A 13,194-nucleotide genomic window follows, 5' to 3' on the forward strand; every position below is an offset into this window, starting at 1 on the left:
GTACTTAATATATATATATATATATATAACAAAAATAATAGTATGTTTTCAACTATGTATAAATGCCCTGTAATAGAAGAACAATTCGTCTGTGAAATCGATTCTATCAATAATCTTAAAAATAATACTTGCCTGGGACACCTTATCCAGAGTCCCAGAAACGGGACTCACGACCGATGTGTTCGAGCCGGAAAAAGGTATTGTATTTGTATTTAACGGGAACAACCTCCCAATCATATCCTCCAACCAGACCATAACTAATATCAATGGATCAGCTATAATAAAGTATAACAATTGCACATTACAAATCAATGAAATAAACTACGACAACACGGTGGTATCAACAGAAGAGCACCCCGACTTCTTCCTACCACCAATACGGAAACTAATAAAAAATGCCACTATTAACATACTCACCTTGGAAAGACTTCACCTGGATACACTCACAACATCCAAGAAGCTACGGGTCGTCACGGCAGGAAACTTTCGACACTCGACAACCTTATACATTCTCTTCACCGTATCCCTAGTCGCCGTAATACTCACCTGGACACTTCGTAGAGACACCCACATCTTCCCTGAGTGTACATCGGTACAATACACCACCCCTCCCTCTAAACCACCACGCCTTCACAAGTGAAGACATCGAACCGGGAAGCGTTGCGATAAAAAGTCGCAACATAAACATCAACGACGAGTCAGCCGCCGACATCCGCCAAAAAGCTGACACCGCATTCCCTTCGCACAGACAACGCAGCGCATACAATCCCACATACATACTTGTTAACATACTTTCTGCTGCGTCAGATACTTTATTTGTAAGCACTCCAACATTGTAATACACATATACATATACACTGTTAGCTTATTTAAGACCAAAAAATAAAGACGACGGGCAGTCGAGATCTAGCAGCAAAAACTTGTAGACGTATCCAATATTCAATCCGATCGAATTCCCTGACAGCCGTAGCTACTTTCAAGATCGGCTTCTCTCTTCTCTGCATCTGAATATCCCACGAAGCTCTCCGGAGATCACTGTGGCTACCCTCTGGATCAGCTCCTCTCTTTTCTGCAGTTGAATACCCCGCGAAGCTCCCCCGGAGGTAACTCGCGTGGTCATATCTCTTGACACTTCGGCAATAGGCCGCTGCAATCGTACTTATCTGTAGTTGCCATCCATAAATAGAACATATTTATAGTTTGCCTACTTATCATGTCTAAACACATATTTAGACAAGCTCTTTATTTTCAAGATAAGATCATGCAGTAATAAACATCAAAAGCTTATGGGATCACATACATGCATATACATGTATAGGCCACGCGTTCTCGAGTGAAAAAATTTCGAAAACTTCAAAAATAGTAGCGGTGTTTGCATTACGAGTGCACGCAGATGGAATCGTTGTCGGATTACTAATCAGAAAGTATGATTCCGCTATACAAAATCGACAAGTTGGAAAAAAACAATTATGATTCTAGGCGTATACAGATGCGCAGCGTACTGGTAGACTCGGAACTATGGGATGTGGCATCAGGCGTTAAAATAGGATTATAAAGGTGAAAATTCTACTTGGTCAAGCCGTTAAACTTCGACAAAATTGAGGCCGAGTGGGCCAGTCAGAAAATTATCGCTCTTCAAACCGTTGCTATGTTTAAAGATGGAGGATGGCCAAAATGTTTCCAGTCACCAGAATGATTTCAGTAAGTTTTGGGTTTATTCACATAAGTAAGGAGCTTCGAGCCATAATATCGAGTCTTCCCAAGGAGTACGACCATCGAGACGCGCAATACACTCCTGGAATTTGAGACACTCCGAATCAAGGTCATGGAAGAGGGAGAGAGGCGATCTCAGTTTGGACAGATCGACATGCAAGTTATCCACCCCATAAACATAGCTCCCTTCCACAGTTTATAAACAAATTTCAATTCTCAATCTCGTCGGCGTTTCCTTTGTCTTTGTTTTTGTCATTGCCTTGCCAGCGCTTAGCTACCCGCTAATATAAGCAACCCAAACTTAACGTAAACACAGCTTCCGCTTGGAGACCAAACCACGGCCAACTTATTGCGCTTCAATCAAAAACTGCATCGATCAGCATAATTGAATTTCACAATGCAGTGGAATAATTTCAGCATAAAGCTTTTATCGAAAGTTCAGTAAAAGAAAAACTTCTGGCCGAGGTTGATTGGATTAGGACTTAGAATTTGAAGATCAGTCTGAATCGGGACGAGATCGTGAACAGCTGGAAGTAAAAGATAAGTTAAGTGAAAAAGTCTATCACCGAATAAATGTTAAATAATAAAAAATAAAATTTATTTTTTTAAATAAGTAAAGAGTAACAATTATAATTGGCGCATATTTTTAGTGGAAAAATAAAAACATTCACTACAATCCAACGACATCTAACTACTTTGACAGTGATCGTGGAAAAACTTAATTGGAAATCAATTAATGCAATAATCCAATTAAGAATTTAATATACAAAGGTGGACTGAATACTTAATACAAATTACGAGAACACAATAATAATAAAAAATCAGAGCTCAACTACAAACGCAAAGAAAATCAAACAAATTTAAAAAAAAAAGTAAAAAAATCAACACCAAGAAGGAAGGAAGAGCTGTGGGCCCAATCAAGACGACCCAATTGAAGGAAGACCCCAAAAGTAGATAATCAGGACAACTACACTGAAGGAAGAACTCACACGGAAAGTATCGTGAGCAGATAAAAAAAACACTAAGTCTTTAAATAAAATTTAAAAAATTAAGATTAAGATACAGAGAATACTACAAGTTTTAAAATTAAACATTACAATATAAATTTTAAAACAATCTGGAAGATTTGATAAATAGTTTTGAAAATTTAAATTTAACAATGGCAACCGGAGGTTCAGTATCAAACCTTTCTGCGGGCGGGATATCCAGCGCCAGCAATCTGACAATGGAATTAATAAACCGATTAATAAATGTGCAGCTTAGTGAAGTAACCAGAAAAATTGAAGGGATAGAAGGGCAGTTAACCGCTAACAAAAATGAGGTGGAAGACTATAAGATCCCAACAATTGACCGAACCATAAAATGCGAAACTACATTAGAGGTAGTTAAATCCTTACCAAAGTTCACAGGTGAAATGACCCAATATGTAGGCTGGAGAGAAGCGGCAGAAACCGCAATGAGTCTATATAAAATTGAAAGTGAACAATATTTTATCGCTTTAACAATTCTACGTAATAAAATCATGGGAGCAGCACACGATGCTCTAACCAACCATGGTACCGTTTTATACATTCAAGCAATTCTTTCCAGATTGGAAACGGTCGCAGCGTGCAACAGAAATACATACATACCACAGTACATACATACGTACACCGTACGTAAATTTACACCAGTTACTTGTAGAGTAAAATGGTATACTAGATTCGCTAAAGTAATGTAACAGGCCGACCATATAAAGTATATATATTTCCTTATATATCTATTATATTATTCTTGCGCTAGAAGATGGTAAAAGGTTGCAGGCGGTCGCAAAGTTATCCGTTAAAATTTCCTTAAGATGACACCTCACCCATCCATCGTTGGCTGCTCCGGGGTTCCGGGGGCAGGATAAAAAATTATTTTCAATGTTGATAGGAACTTTTCTCCTTTAACTACCAGAATTTTATAATAACAATCGGAGTTGATGAGCTTCAGCTCTGTTCACACTATAAACTTGTGCGTACACTTAATGAGTTCAACTCGGATGTTTGAATCTTACTGACTCGCTGCTGCGAGGGCTTTTATTCATTCTTACATAGGTTGTTATCAGCTTATTATATAATGCAGCGCTTGTAATTCAAGCAATTCTTTCCAGATTGGATTTTATTTACAACGATAAAACACCAATCCATAAACTCGAATCAGAATTAAGCATCCTAAGACAGGGACGCATGACCATTACAGAATTTTACAACGAAGTAAACAAGAAAATGACGTTACTCATAAATAAAACTATAATGACTTTTGGAAAGGACAGCGTTATAACCAAGGAAACAAATAAAACAATCAGGAGCAACGCTCTAAGAATTTTTAATTCTGGATTAAACGTTTCAATCTCAGAAACACTCTTCTCTCTTAAACCACCAGACTTGCCAAATGCTTTGGAAAAATGTCAGGAATTATAGTCTAACAACTTTAGAGCCCAATTTGCAAATAGGTATAATGGATTTAGGAGTGAAAATAAAAACCAAGGAAACAACCTTAGATTTGCCTCTAGACAGAATAATAATACACAAAATAGGAAAAATAATAATGGGCCGCTAAACGGGAACTTGGAAGCGAATAACAATTGGAATTTTAATAATAATTCCAAAGTTCAACCACCTCCAGAACCAATGGAAGTTTGAACTCCATAAGAGTTCAAAATCGTCCGTATAAAAATTATAATCAACCTAGGAATAATTGCAACCAGTGGAATTATAATAATAACCGACACAATTTTAATAATAATTTCCAAGGAAATAATTATACCCAATACCCAGCGCAAAAACACAACACAAGCACAGGTCAGGTAAATCAGTCCGAAACACACCATAAAACGGGAATCAACGGGAACAGTCAACCAGCCAGCTCAAAAAACAATGAGGGTAAATAATATCAACGAGGGCTATTTTTTAGATCAGCACCTTACAGAGGAATGCCTCATATAACATGGGTGGACAGAAAAACTAAAAGACAACTCAAAATATTAATAGATACAGGAGCGACCGCGTGCTATATAAAAACGGGTATTTATGAGAATAAAAGGGAATTATCAATACACAAAAGAGTATCTACAGTTCGTGGATATTCAATCATAATATATTATCATTTGATAAATATATTTGGGGAACAATATTTATTCTATGAAATTGAGGGTCTAGAATCTGATCTGAGAATTGGATTCAATTTGTTAAGGAAGATTGGAGCTAAATTGGATATCGAGAAAGGAATCATGGAGTATAAGGGAAATAAAGAGAAACTCGAATATTTGGACAAGGATAAAAACGATTTTTGAGGAAAAAAATGTTCTTCCATTAAAAGAATATATTATTAAAAAATATTTAGATGAGCAAAAGGTATTTAAACCCGAAACGGTTAATGCTGAAGGCAGTTTATATAGCTTGGGATCAAAGAATCCTGAGCACGCCAGCGTAGATTTATCCGCTAATAAACAATATATCAGTTTGGGATTGAAAAATCCCAAACAAGACGACGATGTTAATTCCATCAGTTTTAAATCGAATAGTTTAGAATCCAAAAATCCCGCCGCCGTCGTTGAGTTTTCCGACAAAGAAAATATTCATAACCTAAATATAATTTCAAATCAAATAAAAGATTTTGAAAATAAAGTTATGAATAAAATTGAAAGGGAGCATTCCAAAATAAATACGCAAATTCCTTTTCGTACCGATATTCGAGGAGAAATAAATACTGTCAATGACAGAGCAATTTATAGCAAACAATATCCTTATACTATGTCGGTCTCAGATTTCGTTAATAATGAAATCGATAGAATGATAATAAAACAAATTATAAGACCAAGCAGAAGCCCTTACAATTAACCAGTCTTAGTAGTGTCCAAAAAAGGTCAAAACGAAGATGGATCCCCAAAACATAGACAAGTTATTGACTATAAAAAATTAAATGAAAGCACAATACCTGACAGATACCCGATGCAAGATCCGTCTGTAATATTATTTAACTTAGGGAAGTCAAAATATTTCTCAACAATTGATCTGGAATCAGGATTCCACCAAATTTTAATGAAAAATTCAGATATTGAAAAAACTGCTTTCTCTATAAATAACGGAAAATTTTAATTCTTACGTATGCCATTTGGGTTAACAAACGCCCCTAGAATATCGGAATCGGTAAAACTTGTCATGTTTATAGGGATGATATAATAATCTATTCTAATACAATTGAACAACATTATACTGATTTAATTCCAATAACTAATATTATACAACAAGGCTATCTATTACCGTAAATTTGTCCAAAACTATGCAAAAATTGCCAAACCTCTAACCAAATACTTAGGAGGAGATAATGGAAAAATTTCTAGGAGAATGTCTACAAAAAAAAGTTAGATGACCCAGCTGTTAAAGCTTTTAACGAACTTAAAGATAATTTAATAGCACAAGTGGAATTAGTTCAACCTGATTATAACAAAAAATGCACTTTAACGACAGACGCATCAGATGTAGCTATCGGAGCAGTTGTATCACAGGATAATAAACCAATTACTTTCATATCCAAAACTTTAAATAAAACCGAAGAACTTTATGCCACAAATAAAAAAGAATTGTTGGCAATAGTTTGGGGTCTTAAAAATCTCAGGAATTACTTATATGGTGTAATTGGTATAGAACTACAAACAGACCCTCAATCTTTATCTTTCACAATCTCAGATAAAAACCCGAACGTAGAAATGAAAAGATGGTACTCCTTTATTGAAAGTTTCACCCCGAAAATAATATATAAACCCGGAACAACTAATGTCGTAGCTGACGCATTATCTCAAATAAAAATAAATATTATTACTAACAGCGATTTAGAACAATCAAACTCAGATCAAAATACACAACATTCTGCCGAAAGTAGTTTTGAAAATGTAATACAAGAGGCCCGAAAACCGTTAAATCAGTTTCAACAACAACTGATATTAACAAAGGGAAGGTAGACAACACACTAGTCATTTAATGTTTTTGATAAGACACGACATATAATTGAATATGATACGCCGGAAAACTTAATATAAATATTAAGGGAGTTATGTTTGGCATAACGGTAGGAATTCATTGCACTTTAGAAGATCTTAATCATATTCAATTACCATTAAAAAATAACTTTACCAACAAATTTCTTTGTACTAAAATATTTCTAAAAGACGTGGAAATAATGAAGATAAGGCTATCATAATAGAAGAAACACATAGTCGTGCTCACAGAGGACTAAACGAAATCAAATTAAAGGAATACATAAAAAATTTTACAATTTGCGAAAATAACGAAAATAAATACAACAATACAGCTCCTATTCCAACTAAAGAAGGAGAGAATATACACATCGACATTTATTACGCGCAAAGTCTTATTTTCTTAACCTGTATTGACGCGTATTCAAAATTCCTGGTTCTAAAAGAAATTCAAAATAAACTAAACATCGAGAAATCGGGAATTACTCCAACAATTTCCCCACGCCAAAGTAATTATGACTGATAATGAACCGAGCTTTTCCTCTATTAAATTTTAAATCCTTTGCACAAAGATGTGGTTTAACTCTACATTTCGCAGACCCCAGACCAAAGACACTAGAATAACAAAATGCGTAACGGCCATACATTCGTTTGGCACTATGCAGCCACTTTTTTGGTGAAGGCCAAATTTGCTCTCTTTCCGCTCGCTGACGCTGAGAGCGTAAGAAATCTAAAAATTGAATTTGCTTGCTTGTGTGAGTAAAAACAAGAGACGAGAACGCGTATATGTGTGCGTGTTGTGCTAGAAGACGATTTTCGGGCCGAAATCAATTCTAATCGAAGAAACGAATTTACACATATTTGAAGTTTTGGCTTTTTCTTTGGATGTTTTGGATTTCGTAGCAATATGATGAACTAAAATAAAAATTCACGCCCTTACTATTATAATTTAAAAATTTTTTAAATTCGTTTGTTAAGATCGCCGCTCGAATTAGCAGTCTTTTACATATTTATATTTATGTTGATAATAAATTATGTGTAATATATATACACTACTTTTATTTGTGCACTAATGCTCAACAAAAAATTTTTTTAAACACATTTGTTTTTTATTATTTTTAAAAATATTTCAAAAACTTTAGTGTGTATTTTACAAATATTATTAAAAAGATCAGATGGTGCCCTTAGTTTTCCGAAATATTAAAAATTTAAGTAATAAAAATTAATAAAATAAATAAAAATATGAAAACTGTTTATTGCAAAAGTCATATCTGGAGGCACGAAGTGCGGACACAAGCACTCAACAATCATTGCCTTATTAATTTTTCTCACGTCGCAAGCTGAATACTCTAATGACAAATATTCTAATATGAAGTCATTTGTGAAATTTATTTTGGTATATTATGTACATAGATTCGGCTGTTACTATTTCTAGGCTAAAATAATAACGTTAAGGCAAAGCAAAACAAGAATTTTTCGCATGGTGCCAATTGATAAAAAATAATATAGATTTACAGTCAACGAACTTCTAAGGTGAAGGGCATATTTTTTCAAATTTACAATGCATGAGCATACGTGTGCACACATACAGTTGTCTGCTATCACTGTATGCTTAGAAAAAAGCTGTTTGCTGTAGCGCTCTCCGCTCTTTCTCTCTCGAACAAAAACTCGAGAAACCTGGAACCACCTCTAGAGCCACGGCCAAAAAATCGCGTGCCAAAAAATCGTATGGCGTTACGCATTTTGTTATTCTAGTGTCTTTGCCACAGACACAGTACCTCGAACGGACAAGTAGAAAGGGCACATTCAACATTAACAGAATTAGCTCGTTGTTTAAAGGAAGAATTTAATCTCACTGACTACTCTGAAATAATTATTAGAGCCGCAAAAGAATTCAATCAGAGCATTCATTCTACAACAAACCAAACACCTTTTGATATTCTTTATAATAAAATTGACCACGAAAACATTTCAAGAATTCTAAAGAACACACAAGAAAAAATTTTAGTAACGCACAATGAAGGTCGTAAAGAAAAAGATTATCATGTAGGTCAAGTTGTTTATGAGAAGAAACACGGAGAAAGAAATAAGATATTCGAGGACAAAAAGGATGTCCATACCTATGAATCATATGCCGACTTATTCCACGTAACTAACTTAAGTTTTTATAAAGAAATAATCAATCTAGAATCAGGATATGTAAGAAATGATAAAAATATACGGACACAATGGGAAATTACTTACGAAATACAGATACTAGAATTCATTTTGTCACAACTGATACCAACTAGATCAAAAGGGGAATAAATGAGTTAGGCACTGTTTGGAAATGGTTAGCTGGAACTCCGGATCACGATGATTTCATTAAAATACAGAATAAAATAAATGATTTAATTGAAAACAATAACCAACAATTTATTATTAATTCCAAAAAATCACTTTCCGATCATTTTTATTGATCAAGAATTACGAAAACATCGTTACGTTTATTAACATTTGACTTACAAAACATTATTGATACGATCACACTGGCAAAAATTGATTTATTCAACACATAAATTTTAAATAATGAAGACATTAAAGAAATATTAGATCACGAACAACAGCCTTGTATTGCAAAAAGAACTCTTTAATTATTTATATAAAATACCCCGTTATAACAAACAGATACAAAATTTACTATGCCAGATCAATTTCACATAATGATGGAAAATTACTAATAAGTAATCAAGTCGCAAAATGCAAACATACCTTTTATGAAATATCTAATTTTAAGAACGAACTTTTTAACAACTATTGTATTATAAGTAAAGATAAGACTTGTTTTACCCGCTTACTAAATGGAGAAAAATCAATTTGCACTAAAATTCTAGAAAAAAATAAGAATATAGATATCATTCATGTTAGTTGTTTACCGTACGATCAGGACAACCGTTATGTGCTTCTAGACCGACCGAGCAAATAAACACAAGAACGTAGTGACGGTTTAATTGAAACTGAGTAATAGGAATTTCACAATGACTCCTTAAGCTATAATTGAGCGTTGCCAGATCAAAACATATAAAGCTTATTTAAATTATAACGTAATTTCAACAATTCAAGAAGGTGCCATTCTAATAAATAGAAATAATATTTGAACGATTCTCATTTAAACGGGTCATATTTAATAACATGTGACAGCACAACTACAATAAATAATATTTCATACACCAATTCAGAAAACAAAATACTTGAGTACATAACTACCAACCACTTTAAAAACATAGAAATATCAGAATATATAAAATCCAACAATTCAGAACTTTCTCTTGACTGCATTAATATTTTAAACCCATTTATTGAAATTTACAATTGGAAAATTTGAATTTCATTTATATTATTAATTTGAATCATTTTGCATTTCATTACTATATTAATAATAAAATTCAGATATTATATATTTGTAACCAAACAAAAACGGCCAGAACCAGAAAAACCAAATAATGAGGTATAATTTTTAACAGAATTTAATAAGCGTTTAAACGAAATTAATAATGAAGCGGGACGCGTCATTTTAGAAGGGGGAGAGTTATGCAACCCATAAACATAGCTCCCTTCCACAGTTTATAAACAAATTTCAATTCTCAATCTCGTCGGCGTTTCCTTTGTCTTTGTTTTTGTCATTGCCTTGCCAGCGCTTAGCTACCCGCTAATATAAGCAACCCAAACTTAACGTAAACACAGCTTCCGCTTGGAGACCAAACCACGGCCAACTTATTGCGCTTCAATCAAAAACTGCATCGATCAGCATAATTGAATTTCCAATGCAGTGGAATAATTTCAGCATAAAACTTTTATCGAAAGTTCAGTAAGTTTCCAAAAGAAAAGCTTCTGGCCGAGGTTGATTGGATTAGGACTTAGAATTTGAAGATCAGTCGGAATCTGGACGAGATCGTGAACAGCTGGAAGCAAAAGATAAGCTACCAACAAAGAGTCTCGTAATAGTATAAGTGAAAAAGTCTGTCACCGAATAAATGTTAAATAATAAAAAATAAAATATATTTTTTTAAATAATTAAATAGTAACAATTTTAATTTGCATTTTGCAAACACGACTAAGCCAGTTAGTAGCATATTGTAGCAATATACCCTACCAATACGATAAATTATTGGGTATAACTTAACGTCAATACAGTGTGACACTTTGTCATAATAAATATAAATATACAAATACCCAAAAGACCGCCAACAACTACACAAGCATTCCAGAGCCCAAGTAATACGATCTAAAGTGTATACATACACCGATCGAGGAGCGTGGGAATGCTGAGCATACACTTTGCAGCTCAAGTGGTCAAGCTACACATAACATATGCATGCTTTTTGCATACATATGTACATATGTCGGAGCGCGACTCTTCGCATTCAAGGAATTCTTTCTGTTATTTCACATTCTGATGAAATTGTAATATTGCGGTAAAATTTTGTCGAACAGCCTCTGCAGCTGAGTGAGAACCGATCGGGTTGTCATAAATAGTGTGTTAGAGAGAGATGACAATGTAGTGAACGCCAGTGTGTGTGGACATTAGAGAATATGCCGAAGAACGGAAAAGTCAGAAAATCCCTTTAGTGAAGTTTGACTGGTTGAGCTGATCGGAACTTGCTGCGCGGCCGCACCAAATCACAAAGTGAATAAACGAAATGGATGAGACTCCTCTATTGCCGACATGTATATGTATAAATGTAACTAAGAATACATAGTTATAAGCAATGTATGTGCGGGTTAGCTGAACCCAACATCAGCACAATTTGAGCATTCAAATAAAGAACCTCAAACAGAGCAGAAGCTCTTCTATCCATTTAAATTTAAAACAAAATACTTCAATAAAATAGCACTCTATACAAGTTCCCAAAAAGAAATGGAAGAGTTTAATTAGTAAGTTCGACATATCAAGGCCGAATGTTGGTCAGGTGGAACAGAGAAGAAGAAGCAAACTCCACCTGTTCAAAAACATTGCACCTTATTGGGAGCTCAAGTTGCGGATATCTTCGGTCGCACAAAATGGTGCTTTCCGAAGGCAAAGAGAGAAAAGGAGTGGTCAAGATAAAAGCGTATCGATAAAGGGTGTATCCTAATCAACTAACTATTTGTTCCTAGGAGGAAGGCAAACTTCATGTCTGTATGCCAAAGCATTTCTAAAGGCAATTCGGTTCACTTTAACGAGAGGCACTCAAAGATTATTAAGAAGGGTAAGTGTATATTCCAAGTAAAGAAATCTGAGAGTCTATATACATTCTATGAAAAGTCTAATCAGTGTTTTGCGGCTTCCATCGCCGATGGTATTTTATAGCACATGCGTTATGGACATATCGCAGTGATATCGTGAAGAAGAAAATGGTTCGTGGAATTGATGGTTGTAATTTACCACAAAATACATCTTGTAAAACTTGTATATTGAGCAAAATACGTGCTCAGCCATTTCACATAAAACGGAAAGCCGTGCCAGTGAAATATTGGAACATGTGCATACAGCCCCTTTAGTACAAGATCACTAGGTGTAAATCGATATTTTTTTACTTTTATTGATTAAAAGTCTCATCGCATATTTGTTTACTTTTTGAAAGGCAACTACGAGGTACTCATAAAGTTCGTGGAATTTAAGAAACTTTAGAGATGCAAACATGAAAGCTAGAGCACATAAATTAAATGTGTCGAGGAGATCCTAACGGTGAATAGGTAGAATACCTCGCTGCAGTCTGTGGGCGGCGACTCGTCTATCGTGTAGGCCTCCCACGCTGCTGTCTAAGCACGGCTTGTGCGATTTTAATCCAACTGAAGAGTTAGGATGATTTACGATTGCCTAGGGACTCAGATAGCTTTCAATAAAAAGTTAATACGGCTGATCGCCAGAGTTTGCGTTCATGAGCTAATGCTCTTTATTCATTAAGAACGAACTGCTTAAAAGCTAACTTATAAAAAGCTTCATAGCGGCCTCTGCCAACTTGCAGAGCTTGCCGTCTATGTAACAGCTTCCGGTCAAATGCTTGGTCAGCAATGTTATCGGTGCTTATGAACGGACGATCGGCCCGGTTCACTCAGTTAGCTCATACGCAGCGACAACGGAAAGGAATTTGTCCTGAAGCGAATGGGATCAATTGTCAATTGACAATCCCGTACAGCCCACAAAAAACCGAGTTGCGGATGTGCAAACTGTACGTTAGTGGATATAACCAGATGCTTTCTTACGTAATCTGGCCTGTTGTAATCTTTACGGGGAGACGTTAATACAAAGCTGAATATCTGCGGAACACAACGCCTACAAACCGTCTGAATGATATGAAACCAATGGATATATATTGGATATATCGCTGACAAAAGATACTTGATTCGTATGGTTTGATCTCCCACAAGGTGGTGGTGTTTTAGATGGCCAACTGGAGGATGAGACTGTCCACTACTGCTATGACGTAAGCTCAGATGGCAAAGTCAACCCCAATTCGGCC

Source organism: Drosophila sechellia, chromosome 3R (assembly GCF_004382195.2).
Source record: "Drosophila sechellia strain sech25 chromosome 3R, ASM438219v1, whole genome shotgun sequence".
In the NCBI taxonomy this organism is placed as follows: Eukaryota; Metazoa; Arthropoda; class Insecta; order Diptera; family Drosophilidae; genus Drosophila; species Drosophila sechellia.